The 14045-nt window shown below is 37.3% G+C and overlaps 1 pseudogene; it reads right to left on the bottom strand.

Annotated features, from left to right (window-relative positions):
* Nucleotides 1-808: 808 nt before the first annotated feature.
* LOC146999809 (MARCKS-related protein pseudogene) lies at nucleotides 809-2246 on the bottom strand (annotated as a pseudogene).
* Between the last annotated feature and the right edge of the window lie 11799 nt (nucleotides 2247-14045).

Raw genomic sequence — 14045 nt, 5'->3', positions numbered from 1 at the left:
GAATTTTTAATTTTCTACTTTTTTCAGGTTTTCTCGCCATATTCTGGGTCCTTCAGTGTGAGTTTTTAATATTCCACGTTTTTCAGGTTTTTTCATCATATTCTGGGGTCCTACAGTGTGATTTTTTCATTTCCACGTTTTTCAGGTTTCTTGCCATATTCCAGGTCCTTTTCTTGAATTTTTAATTTTCCACTTTTTTTTTTTATTTCTTGCCATATTCTGGTTAATACTGTGTCAATTTTTAATTTCCTCTTTTTTTTCATGGTTTATCGCCATATTCTTGGTCCGACAGTGTGAATTTTTAATTTTCAGTTTTTTCAGGGTTTCTCAGCATATTCTGGGTCCTGTAGAGTAATTTTCTCATTTTCGAAGTTTTTCAAGTTTTCTCGTAATTCTGGGTCCTACAGTGTGATTTTTCTCATTTTCCACCTTTTTCAGGTTTTCTCCACATATTCGGGGTCCTTCAGTGTGAATTTTTAATTTTCTACTTTTTTCAGGTTTTCTCGCCATATTCTGGGTCCTTCAGTGTGAGTTTTTAATATTCCTCATTTTTAGGTTTTTTCGCCATATTCCGGGTCCTTCAGTGTGAATTTTTAATTTTCCCTGTTTTTCAGGGTTTTTATCATATTCCTGGGTCCTACAGTGTGATTTTCTCATTTCCACCTTTTTCAGGTTTTTTTTTTTTTTGCCTTATTCCGGGTGCTTTTCAGTGACTTTTTAATTTTCCACGTTTTTTTTTTTTTTTTTTTTTTTTTTTTTTTTTTTTTTTTTTGTATTTCTTACCATATTCTGGTTAATAGAGTGTGAATTTTTTTTTTTAAAGGGACAACATTTATTCCTTTTCCAAATGTTACAGTAAATCCGGGTGGAAGAATGGTTTTAGCAGTTAGAAAAAAAAAAGTACAAATCTGGGGTTTGGCCATTAAAAGTTATTTACAACAATGGGAGGGGGGAAAAAAGACAACAAGAAGTTGTTTCACATTACAGACCTCCCTCCTGAAGCCTAACACTTGCTTATCAATTCAGAGACATGGTTCATTTCACAAGCTGGAGGTTTGAACTTGAGTAAGACATTTATAAAAACCCAGACGGGGCAATGTCCTCCCCAGCCCAGGTGCCACTAGGCACAGCACAAGAGACTAAGAATTCAACAGGGAAAGGCTGGACACTCAGGGTTTGGGAGTATAAGCCCCCACTTCTGGCTCAGGGGGTTGAGAAGCAGGATAAACAAAACGAACTTGGAAAAGAATTGGAAACCCAGCAATTGCCTTCTGCAGGGATGGGGCTCGGGAAGGAGGTAGGGACAGGGCATTTCACATCACTAACCTAACGTGGGAAACCGTAAGGGACCATCTTCAACTGGCCTTAAGAGTAAGACCAAATGGCTGATGGGAGAATCCACAGGAGGGCGAAAAGGGAGCGTGGCTGGGAGGGGGCAACAAGCCCCTTCCTTTCTGGGCACAGGAAGGCAGCCAGGGCACAAGGTCCAGGCAGTGACCTCACAAGGACAGCACAGTTTTTGCAGCTTAGAGATCACCCACCTGTCCCCACCCCTACTCATTCTGCTCAGCACTGGCAGGTGTGGGGCCACTCTCTGGGCCCGAGGGAGTGGATGGCTCTGCAGCCTGGGGCCCTGCCTCCTCTTCTGTGTCTCCTTCCTTGGAGGCAGCACTAGCCTCTGCTCCCTTGGCCTGGGGCTCTTGGCTCTCAGGGGTGGCAGCGGCCTTCCCTTCTTGGGCAGTGCCCTCGTCGCTGCAGGCGCTCATCTCGCCCTGCTCCTGCTCTTCCTCTGTTGGCGAGGAGGCTGAGGAATCACCCCCACCCTCCTTCCGATTTCTCTTGAAGGACAGGCCACTCAATTTGAAAGGCTTCTTGAAAGAGAATTTCTTCTTCTTCTTGGGGGTCTCCTTGGGGGCGACCTCCCCCTTGGCCTCAGCTTCCTGGCTAGGGGGCGCTGGCTCGATGGCATCACCAGTAGCCCCAGCTGCCTCATCTGTTCCGTTCACGGGTGGTGACTCCCCTTCACCCTTGGGGGTTAAGTCTCCATTGCTTCTCACGTGGCCATTCTCCTGTCCGTTGGCCTTCGCGGGGGAAGCGCCCGCTGCCTCCTCGGCGGTCACCTCGCCCCGGGGAGCCTTAGAGCTCTGGCTGCCCATGATGGGGGTCTGCTGGGGGCGCCCGGAGCCGCCCCGCGCTGGCGCCGCAGGGGATAGTTCGGCTGGGACCGCCCGGCGGGCAGAGGGGTGGGGCCGCGTCCGAGGGGGAGGGGTACGGGGGGCAAAGCGCGCTGCACCCCCGCTCCGCAGCCGACCCGCTAGCTGCGCCCACTGCTGCTGCGCTCCGCGCCAGAATCGAGTGTGAATTTTTAATTTTCCACTTTTTTCATGGTTTATCGCCATATTCTGGGTCGGACAGTGTGAATTTTTAATTTTCCACGTTTTTCATGGTTTTTCATCATATTCTGGGGTCCTACAGTGTGATTTTCTCATTTCCACGTTTTTCAGGTTTTCTTGCCATATTCCAGGTCCTTTTATGTGAATTTTTAATTTTCTATGTTTTTTTAAATTTCTTGCCATATTCTGGTTAATACAGTGTGAATTTTTAATTTTCCACTTTTTAAATGGTTTATAGCCATATTCGGGGTCCGACAGTGTGAATTTTTAATTTTTACTTTTTTTCAGTGTTTCTCAGCATAATCTGGGTCCTGCAGTGTGATTTTCTCATTAATGAGGTTTTTCAAGTTTTTTCCCAATTCTGGGTCCTACAGTGTGATTATTCTCATTTTCAACCTTTTTCAGGTTTTCACCATATATTCGGTGTCCTTCAGTGTGAATTTTTAATTTTCCCTGTTTTTCAGGTTTTATCATCATATTCTGGGGTCCTACAGTGTGATTTTCTCATTTCCACGTTTTTCAGGTTTTCTTGCCATATTCCAAGGCCTTTTCTGTGAATTTTTAATTTTCTATGTTTTTTTTGAATTTCTTACCATATTCTGGTTAATACAGTGTGAATTTTTATTTTTCCATTTTTTCATGGTTTATCGCCATATTCTGGGTCCGACAGTTTGAATTTTTAATTTTCACTTTTTTAAGGGTTTCTCAGCATATTCTGGGTCCTGCAGTGTAAAATTCTCATTTTCGTCATTTTTCAAGTTTTCTTGTATTTCTGGGTCCTACAGTGTGATTTGCTCATTTTCCACCTTTTTCAGGTTTTCTCAAAATATTTGGTGTCCTTCCGTGTGAGTTTTTAATTTTCTACTTTTTTCAGGGTTTCTCGCGATATTCTGGGTCCTACAGCGTGTATTTTAATTTTCCACGTTTTTCAGGGTTTCTCGCCATATTCTGGGTCCTACAGTGTGAGATTTTAATTTTCCTCGTTTTTAGGTTTTCTCGCCATATTCTGGGTCCTTCAGTGTGAATTTTTAATTTTCCACGTTTTTCAGTTTTTTTCATCATATTCTGTGGTCTTACAGTGTGATTTTCTCATTTCCATGTTTATCAGGTTTTCTTGCCATATTCCAGGTCCTTTTCTCTGAATTTTTAATTTTCTATGTTTTTTTGGTATTTCTGGCCATATTCTGGTTAATACAGTGTGAATTTTTAATTTTCCACTTTTTTCATGGTTTATCGCAATATTCTGGGTCAGAAGGTGTAAATTTTAATTTTCACTTTTTTTCAGTGTTTCTAGGCATATTCTGGTTTCTCCAGTGTGATTTTCTCATTTATGACGTTTTTCAAGTTTTTTCCCAATTCTGGGTCCTACAGTGTGATTATTCTCATTTTCAACCTTTTTCAGGTTTTCTCCACATATTCGGGGTCCTTCAGTGTGAATTTTTAATTTTCTACTTTTTTCAGGTTTTCTCGCCATATTCTGGGTCCTTCAGTGTGAGTTTTTAATTTTCCTCGTTTTTTAGGTTTTCTCGCCATATTCTGGCTCCTTCAGTGTGCATTTTTAATTTTCCATGTTTTTCATGTTTTTCATCATATTCTGGGGTCCTACAGTGTGATTTTCTCATTTCCACATTTTTCAGGTTTTCTTGCCATATTCCAGGTCCTTTTCTTTGAATTTTTAATTTTCCACTTTTTTTTTAATATTTCTTGCCATATTCTGGTTAATACAGTGTGAATTTTTAATTTAAACTTTTTTCAGGGTTTCTCGCCATATTCTGGGTCCTACAGCGTGTATTTTAATTTTCCACGTTTTTCAGGGTTTCTCGCCATATTCTGGGTCCTACAGTGTGATTTTCTCATTTATGACGTTTTTCAAGTTTTTTCCCAGTTCTGGGTCCTACAGTGCGATTATTCTCATTTTCAACCTTTTTCAGGTTTTCTCCCCATATTCGGGGTCCTTCATTGTGAATTTTTAATTTTCTACTTTTTTCAGGTTTTCTCGCCATATTCTGGGTCCTTCTGTGTGAGATTTAAATTTTCCTCGTTTTTTTTAGGTTTTCTCCCAATATTCCGGGTCCTTCAGTGTGAATTTTTAATTTTCCTCGTTTTTCATGGTTTTTCATCATATTCTGGGGTCCTACAGTGTGATTTTCTCATTTCCACGTTTTTCAGGTTTTCTTGCCATATTCCAGGTCCTTTTCTATGAATTTTAATTTTCTATGTTTTTATGTATTTCTTCCCATATTCTGGTTAATACAGTGTGAATTTTTAATTTTCCACTTTTTTCATGGTTTATCGCCATATTCTGGGTCCGACAGTGTGAATTTTTAATTTTCACTTTTTTTCAGTGTTTCTCGGCATATTCTGGGTCCTGCAGTGTGATTTTCTCATTTATGACGTTTTTCAAGTTTTTTCCCAATTCTGGGTCCTACAGTATGAATATTCCTATTTTCAACCTTTTTCAGGTTTTCTCCACATATTCGGGGTCCTTCATCATGAATTTTTAATTTTCTACTTTTTTCACGTTTTCTCGCCATATTCTGGGTCCTTCAGTGTGAGTTTTTAATTTTCCTCCTTTTTTAGGTTTTCTCGCCATATTCCGGGTCCTTCAGTTTGAATTTTTAATTTTCCACGTTTTCTGGTTTTTTTCATCATATTCTGGGGTCCTACATTGTGATTTTCTCATTTCCATGTTTTTCAGGTTTTCTTTCCATAATCCTGGTCCTTTTTAGTGAATTTTTAATTTTCAACTTTTTTTTTAATTTCTTGCCATATTCTGGTTAATACAGTGTGAATTTTTAATTTTCTACTTTTTTCATGGTTTATCGCCATATTCTGGGCCCGACAGTGTGAATTTTTTATTTTCCACGTTTTTCATGGTTTTTCATCATATTCTGTGGTCCTACAGTGTGATTTTCTCATTTCCACGTTTTTCAGGTTTTCTCGCCATATTCTGGGTCCTTCAGTGTGAGTTTTTAATTTTCCTCGTTTTTTAGGTTTTCTCGCCATATTCCGGGTCCTTCAGTGTGAATTTTTAATTTTCCACGTTTTCAGGTTTTTTCATCATATTCTGGGGTCCTACAGTGTGATTTTCTCATTTACACGTTTATCAGGTTTTCTTGCCATATTCCAGGTCCTTTTCTGTGAATTTTTAATTTTCCACTTTTTTTTTTGTATTTCTTGCCATATTCTGGTTAATACAGTGTGACTTTTTAATTTTTCACTTTTTTCATGGTTTATAGCCATATTCTGTGTCTGACAGTGTGAATATTTAATTTATAGTTTTTTCATGGTTTCTCCGCATATTGTGGGTCCTGCTGTGTAATTTTCTCATTTTCAACGTTTTTCAATTTTTTTTGTAATTCTGGGTTCTACAGTGTGATTTTCTCTTTTCCAGCTTTTTCAGATTTTCTGGCCATATTTGGGGTCCTTCCATGTGAGTTTTTAATTTTCTACTTTTTTCAGGGTTTCTCGCCATATTGTGGGTCCTACAGCGTGCATATTAATTTTCCACGTTTTTCAGGGTTTCTCGCCATATTCTGGGTCCTACAGTGTGATTTTCTCATTTATGACGTTTTTCAAGATTTTTCCCAATTCTGGGTCCTACACTGCGATTATTCTCATTTTCAACATTTTTCAGGTTTTCTCCTCATATTCGGGATCCTTCAGTGTGAATTTTTAATTTTCTATTTTTTTCAGGTTTTCTCGCCATATTCTGGGTCCTTCAGTGTGAGTTTTTAATATTCCACGTTTTTCAGGTTTTTTCATCATCTTCTGGGGTCCTACAGTGTGATTTTCTCATTTCCACGTTTTTCAGGTTTTCTCGCCATATTCTGGGTCCTTCAGTGTGAGATTTTAATTTTCCTCTTTTTTAGGTTTTCTCCCCATATTCCTGGTACTTCAGTGTGAATTTTTAATTTTCCACGTTTTTCTGTTTTTTTCGTCATATTCTGGGGTCCTACAGTGAGATTTTCTCATTTCCACGTTTTTCTGGTTTTCTTGCCATATTCCAGGTCCTTTTATGTGAATTTTTAATTTTCCACTTTTTTTTAAATTTCTTGCCATATTCTGGTTAACACAGTGTGAATTTTTAATTTTCACTTTTTTTCAGTGTTTCTCGGCATATTCTGGGTCCTGCAGTGTGATTTTCTCATTTATGACTTTTTTCAAGTTTTTTCCCAATTCTGGGTCCTACAGTATGATTATTCTCATTTTTAACCTTTTTCAGGTTCTCATCCCCATATTCGGGGTCCTTCAGTGTCAATTTTAAATTTTCTACTTTTTTCAGGTTTTCTCGCCATATTCTGGGTCCTTCAGTGTGAGATTTTAATTTTCCACGTTTTTTTAGGTTTTCTCCCAATATTCCGGGTCCTTCAGTGTGAATTTTTAATTTTCCACGTTTTTCAGGTTTTTTCGTCATATCCTGGGGTCCTACAGTGTGATTTTATTATTTCCACCTTTTTCAGGTTTTTTTTTTTTTTTTTGCCTTATTCCGGGTGCTTTTCAGTGAATTTTTAATTTTCCACTTTTTTTTTTTATTTCTTACCATATTCTGGTTAATAGAGTATGATTTTTTAATTTTCCACGTTTTTCATGGTTTTTCATCATATTCTGGGGTCCTACAGTTTGATTTTCTCATTTCCGCGTTTTTCAGGTTTTCTTGCCATATTCCTGGTCCTTTTATGTGAATTTTTAATTTTCTATGTTTTTTTAATTTCTTGCCATATTCTGGTTAATACAGTGTGAATTTTTAATTTTCCACTTTTTTCATGGTTTATAGCCATATTCGGGGTCCGACAGTGTGAATTTTTAATTTTTACTTTTTTTCAGTGTTTCTCGGCATATTCTGGGTCCTGCAGTGTGATTTTCTCATTTATGAGGTTTTTCAAGTTTTTTCCCAATTCTGGGTCCTACAGTGTGATTATTCTCATTTTCAACCTTTTTCAGGTTTTCTCCACATATTCGGTGTCCTTCAGTGTGAATTTTAATTTTCCCTGTTTTTCAGGTTTTATCATCATATTCTGGGGTCCTACAGTGTGATTTTCTCATTTCCACGTTTTTCAGGTTTTCTTGCCATATTCCAGGGCCTTTTCTGTGAATTTTTAATTTTCTATGTTTTTTTTGAATTTCTTACCATATTCTGGTTAATATAGTGTGAATTTTTAATTTTCCACTTTTTTCATGGTTTATCGCCATATTCTGGGTCCGACAGTTTGAATTTTTAATTTTCACTTTTTTCAGGGTTTCTCAGCATATTCTGGGTCCTGCAGTGTAAAATTCTCATTTTCGTCATTTTTCAAGTTTTCTTGTAATTCTGGGTCCTACAGTGTGATTTGCTCATTTTCCACCTTTTTCAGGTTTTCTCGAAATATTTGGTGTCCTTCCATGTGAGTTTTTTAATTTTCTACTTTTTTCAGGGTTTCTCGCGATATTCTGGGTCCTACAGTGTGAGATTTTAATTTTCCTCCTTTTTCAGGTTTTCTCGCCATATTCCGGGTCCTTTAATGTGAATTTATAATTTTCCAATTTTTTCAGGTTTTCTCGTCATATTCAGGGTCCTACAGTGTGATTTTCTCATTTCCACGTTTGTCAGGTTTTCTTGCCATTTTCCAGGTCCTTCAGTGTGAATTTTTAATTTTTTTACGAATTTCAGTATTTCTCACCATATTCTGGGTCCTACAGTGTGATTTTCTCATTTCCACGTTTTTCAGGTTTTCTTGCCATATTCCAGGTCCTTCAGTTTGAATTTTTAAGTTTCCACGTTTTTCTGTATTTCTCGCCATATTCTGGTAATACAGTGTGAATTTTTAATTTTCCTCTGTTTTCATGTTTCTCCTATATTCTCTGTCTGACTGTGTGAATTTTTAATTTTCACGTTTTTCAGGGTTTCTCTGCATATTCTGGGTCCTGCAGTGTGATTTTCTCATTTTCCACGTTTTTCAAGTTTATTCGTAATTTGGGGTCCTACAGTGTGATTTTCTCTTTTTCCACCTTTTTCAAGTTTTCTCGCCATATTTGGGGTCCTTTAGTGTGAGTTTGTAATTTTCTACTTTTTTCGGCTTGTCTCGCCATATTCTGGGTCCCACAGCGTGTATTTTTAATTTTCCACGTTTTCAGAGTTTCTCAGCATATTCTGGGTCCTACAGTGTGATTTTCTCATTTTCGAAGTTTTTCAAGTTTTTTTGTTATCTGGGTTCTACAGTGTAATTATTCTCATTTTCAACCTTTTTCAGGTTTTCTTGCCATATTCCTGGTCCTTCAGTGAGAATTTTTAATTTTCTACTTTTTTCAGGTTTTCTCGCCATATTCTGGGTCATCAGTGTGAGTTTTTAATTTTCCTCGTTTTTCAGGTTTTCTAGTCATATTCTGGGTCCTTCAGTGTGATTTTTTTTTTTGTTTTTTGTTTTTTTTGGTTTTTTCGAGACAGGGTTTTTCTGTGTAGCCCTGGCTGTCCTGGCACTCACTTTGTAGACCAGGCTGGCCTTGAACTCAGAAATCCGCCTGCCTCTGCCTCCCTAGTGCTGGGAATAAAGTCGTGCGCCACCTCGCTGGGCTCAGTGTGAATATTTAATTTTCCACATTTTTCAGGTTTTTCTGTCATATTCTGGGTCCAAAGTGTGATTTTCTCATTTCCGTGTTTTTCTGATTTTCTTGCCATATACCAGGTCCTTCAGTGTGCATTTTTAATTTTCCACGTTTTTCAGTATTTCTCGCCATATTCTGGGTAATACATTGTGAATTTTTAGGTTTCCACTTTTTTCATGGTTTCAGTCCAGATTCTGTACCCGATAGTGTGATTTTTTAATTTTCACGTTTTTCACGGTTTCTCGGCATATTCTGGGTGCTGCAGTTTGATTTTCACTTTTTCCACGTTTTTCAAGTTTTTTCCTAATTCGGGGTCCTACAGTGTGATTTTCTCACTTTCCACCTTTTTCAGGTTTTGTCTCCATATTTGGGGTCCTTCAGTGTGAGTTTTTAATATTCTACTTTTTCAGGGTTTCTCGCCATAATGTGGGTCCGACAGTGTGAATTTTTAATTTTCACGTTTTTCAGGGTTTCTCAGCATATTCTGGGTCCTGCAGTGTGATTTTCTCATTTTCCACCTTTTTCAAGTTTTTGTAATTCTGGGTCCTACAGTTTGATTTTCTCATTTTCCACCTTTTTCAGGTTTTCTCGCCATATTCTGGGTACTTCAGTGTGAGTTTTTAATTTTCCTCGTTTATCAGGTTTTCTCGCCATATTTGCGGTCCTTCAGTGTGAATTTTTAACTTTCCACTTTTTTCAAGTTTTTTCTTCATATTCTGGGTCTTACAGTGTCATTTTCTCATTTTCCACCTTTTTCAGGTTATCTCCTTTAGGTCCTTCAGTGCGGGTTTTTAATTATCTACTTATTTCAGGGTTTCTTGCAATATTCTGGGTCCTACAGTGTGATTTTCTCATTTTCCATCTTTTCCAGGTATTCTTGGCATATTCTGGGTCCTACAGTGTGAATTTTTAATTTTCCATGTTTTTCAAGGTTTCTTGCCATATTCTGGTCCTACAGTGTGAATTTTTAATTTTCCACGTTTTCCAGTATTTCTTCCCATATTCTGTGTAATATAGTTTGAATTTTTAATTTTCCACTTTTTTCATGGATTCTTGCCATATTCTGTGTCGGACAGTGTGAATTTTTAATTTTCACGTTTTGCAGGGTTCTTCGGCATATTCTGGGTCCTGCAGTGTGATTTTTCTCATTTTCCACGTTTTTCGAGTTTTTACGTAATTCTGGGTCCTACAGTGTTATTTTCTCATTTTCCACTTTTTCAGGTTTTCTCCCCATATTTGGGGACCTTCTGTGTGAGTTTTTAATTTTCTACTTTTTTCAGGTTTTCTCTCCATATTCTGGGTCCTTCAGTGTGAGTTTTTAATTTTCCTCGTTTTTCAGGTTTTCTCGCCATATTCCGGGTCCTTTAATGTGAATTTATAATTTTCCAATTTTTTCATGTTTTTTCGTCATATTCAGGGTCCTACAGTGTGATTTTCTCATTTCCACGTTTTTCAGGTTTTCTTGCCATTTTCCAGGTCCTTCAGTGTGAATTTTTAATTTTTTTACGAATTTCAGTATTTCTCACCATTTTCTGGGTCCTACAGTGTGATTTTCTCATTTCCACGATTTTCAGGTTTTCTTGCCATATTCCAGGTCCTTCAGTTTGAATTTTTAAGTTTCCATGTTTTTCTGTATTTCTCCCTATATTCTGGGTAATACAGTGTGAATTTTTAATTTTCCTCTGTTTTCATGTTTTCTCCTATATTCTCTGTCTGACAGTGTGAATTTTTAATATTCACGTTTTTCAGGGTTTCTCTGCATATTCTGGGTCCTGCAGTGTGATTTTCTCATTTTCCAGGTTTTTCAAGTTTTCTCGCCATATTTGGGGTCCTTCAGTGTGAGTTTGTAATTTTCTACTTTTTTTCGGCTTTTCTCGCCATATTCTGGGTCCCACAGCGTGTATTTTTAATTTTCCACGTTTTCAGAGTTTCTCGGCATATTCTGGGTCCTACAGTGTGATTTTCTCATTTTCAAAGTTTTTCAAGTTTTTTTATAATCTGGGTTCTACAGTGTGATTATTCTCATTTTCAACCGTTTTCAGGTTTTCTCGCCATATTCTGGGTCCTTCAGTGAGAATTTTTAATTTTCTACTTTTTTCAGGTTTTCTCGCCATATTCTGGGTCCTTCAGTGTGAGTTTTTAATTTTCCTCGTTTTTCAGGTTTTCTAGTCATATTCTGGGTCCTTCAGTGTGAATTTTTTTTTTTTTTTTTTTTTTGGTCTTTTCGAGACAGGGTTTTTCTGTGTAGCCCTGGCTGTCCTGGCACTCACTTTGTAGACCAGGCTGGCCTTGAACTCAGAAAATGCCTGCCTCTGCCTCCCTAGTGCTGGGATTAAAGGCTTGCGCCACCTCGCTGGGCTCAGTGTGAATTTTTAATTTTCCACATTTTTCAGTTTTTTCTGTCATATTCTGGGTCCAGAGTGTGATTTTCTCATTTCCGTTTTTTTCTGGTTTTCTTGCCATATTCCAGGTCCTTCAGTGTTCATTTTTAATTTTCTACGTTTTTCAGTATTTCTCGCCATATTCTGGGTAATACATTGTGAATTTTTAATTTTCCACTTTTTTCATGGTTTCTCGCCATAATCTGGATCTGACAGTTTGAATTTCTAATTTTCACGTTTTTCAGGGTTTCTCCGCAAATTCTGGGTCCTGCAGTATGAATTTCTCATTTTCCAAGTTTTTCAAGTTTGTTCGTAATTCTGGGTCCTACAGTCTGATTTTCTCATATTCCACCTTTTTAAGGTTTTGTAGCCATATTCTGGGTCCTTCAGTGTGAGTTTTTAATTTTCGACTCTTTCAGGGTTTCTCACCATATTCTGGGTACTACATTGTGTATTTTTAATTTTCCACGTTTTTCAGGGTTTCTCTGCATATTCTGAGTTTTGCAGTTTGATATTCTCATTTTCGTCGTTTTTCAAGTTTTATAGCAATTCTGGGTCCTACAGTGTGATTATTCTCATTTTCCAACTTTTTCAGGTTTTCTTGCCATATTTCGGGTCCTTCAGTGTGAGATTGTAATTTTCTAATTTTTTCAGGGTTTCTTGCCATATTCTGGGTCCTACAGAGTGTATTTTTAATTCTCCCCGTGTTTCAGGGTTTCTCGTCATATTATGTGTCCTACAGTGTGGTTTTCTCATTCTCCACTTTTTTAAAATTATTTTCTCATTTCTGTGTCTTAAAGTGTGATTTTCTCATTTTCCACCCTTTTCAGGTTTTCTCGCCATATTCTGGGTCCTACAGTATGAGTTTTGAATTTTCCTCGTTTTTCAGGTTTTCTGGCCTTATTCTGGGTCCTTCAGTGTGAATTTTTAATTTTCCACGTTTTTCAGGTTTTTTTTCATCATATTCTGGGTCCTACAGCGTGTATTTTTAATTTTCCACGTTTTCAGAGTTTCTGGGCATATTCTGGGTCCTACAGTGTGATTTTCTCATTTTTGAAGTTTTTCAAGTTTTTTTATAATCTGGGTTCTACAGTGTGATTATTCTCATTTTCAACCTTTTTCAGGTTTTCTCGCCATATTCCGGGTCCTTCAGTGAGAATTTTTCATTTTCTAATTTTTTCGGCTTTTCTAGCCATATTCTGGGTCCTTCAGAGTGAGTTTTTAATTTTCCTCATTTTTCAGGTTTTCTAGTCATATTCTGGGTTCTTCAGTGTGAGTTTTTAATTTTCCTCGTTTTTCAGGTTTTCTCGCCATATTCGGGGTCCTTCAGTGTGAGTTTTTAATTTTCCTCGTTTTTCAGGTTTTTTCATCATATTCTGGGTCTTACAGTGTGATTTTCTCATTTCCACCTTTTTCAGGTTTTCTTGCCGTATTCCAGGTCCTTTAGTGTGAATTTTTAATTTTCCATGTTTTTCAGTATTTCTCGCCATATTATGGGTAAACAGTGTGAATTTTTAATTTTCCACTTTTTTCATGGTTTCTCGCCATAATCGAAGTTTTCCAGTGTTTTTATCGCCATATTCTAGGTATTACAGTATGATTTTCTCATTTTTCGATGCTTTCATTGTTTGTCACCATATTTCAGGTCCTACAGTGTGATGTTCTCATTTTTCGACTTTTTCAAGGTTTATCACCATATTCTAGGTCCTATGGTGTGATTTTTTCATTTTCCACATTTTTCAGGATTTCTCGCCATATTCCGGGTCCTTTACTCTGAATTTATAATTTTCCAAGTTTTTCAAGTTTTTTCGTCATATTCAGGGTCCTACAGTGTGATTTTCTCATTTCCACGTTTTTCAGGTTTTCTTGCCATATTCCAGGTCCTTCAGTTTGAATTTTTAAGTTTCCATATTTTTCTGTATTTCTCGCCATATTCTGGGTAATACAGTGTGAATTTTATATTTTCCTCTGTTTTCATGTTTTCTCCTATATTCTCTGTCTGACAGTGTGAATTTTTAATTTTCACGTTTTTCAGGGTTTGTCGGCATATTCTGGGTCCTGCAGTGTGATTTTCTCATTTTCCACATTTTTCAAGTCTATTCGTAATTTTGGGTCCTACAGTGTGATTTTCTCATTTTCCACCTTTTTCAAGTTTTCTCGCCATATTTGGAGTCCTTCAGTGTGAGTTTGTAATTTTCTACTTTTTTCAGCTTTTCTCGCCATATTCTGGGTCCCACAGCGTGTATTTTTAATTTTCCACGTTTTCAGAGTTTCTCGGCATATTCTGGGTCCTAGAGTGTGATTTTCTCATTTTCGAAGTTTTTCAAGTTTTTTCGTAATCTGGGTCCTACAGTGTGATTATTCTCATTTTCAACCTTTTTCAGGTTTTCTTGCCATATTCCTGGTCCTTCAGTGAGAATTTTTAATTTTCTACTTTTTTCGGCTTTTCTTGACATATTCTGTGTCCTTCAGTGTGAGTTTTTAATTTTCCTCGTTTTTCATGTTTTCTAGTCATATTCTGGGTCCTTCAATGTGAGTTTTTAATTTTCCTCGTTTTTCGGGTTTTTTCGTCATAATCTGGGTCTTACAGTGTGATTTTCTCATTTCCACCTTTTTCAGGTTTTCTTGCCGTATTCCAGGACCTTCATTGTGAATTTTTAAGTTTCTACGTTTTTTCAGTATTTCTCGC

This window comes from Mus caroli, unplaced genomic scaffold (assembly GCF_978045245.1).
Source record: "Mus caroli unplaced genomic scaffold, Mus_caroli_1 scaffold_37, whole genome shotgun sequence".
Classification (NCBI taxonomy): domain Eukaryota; kingdom Metazoa; phylum Chordata; class Mammalia; order Rodentia; family Muridae; genus Mus; species Mus caroli.
The sequence above is the reverse complement of the archived record's forward strand: the minus strand, read 5'-3'. Positions and strand labels throughout refer to the sequence as shown.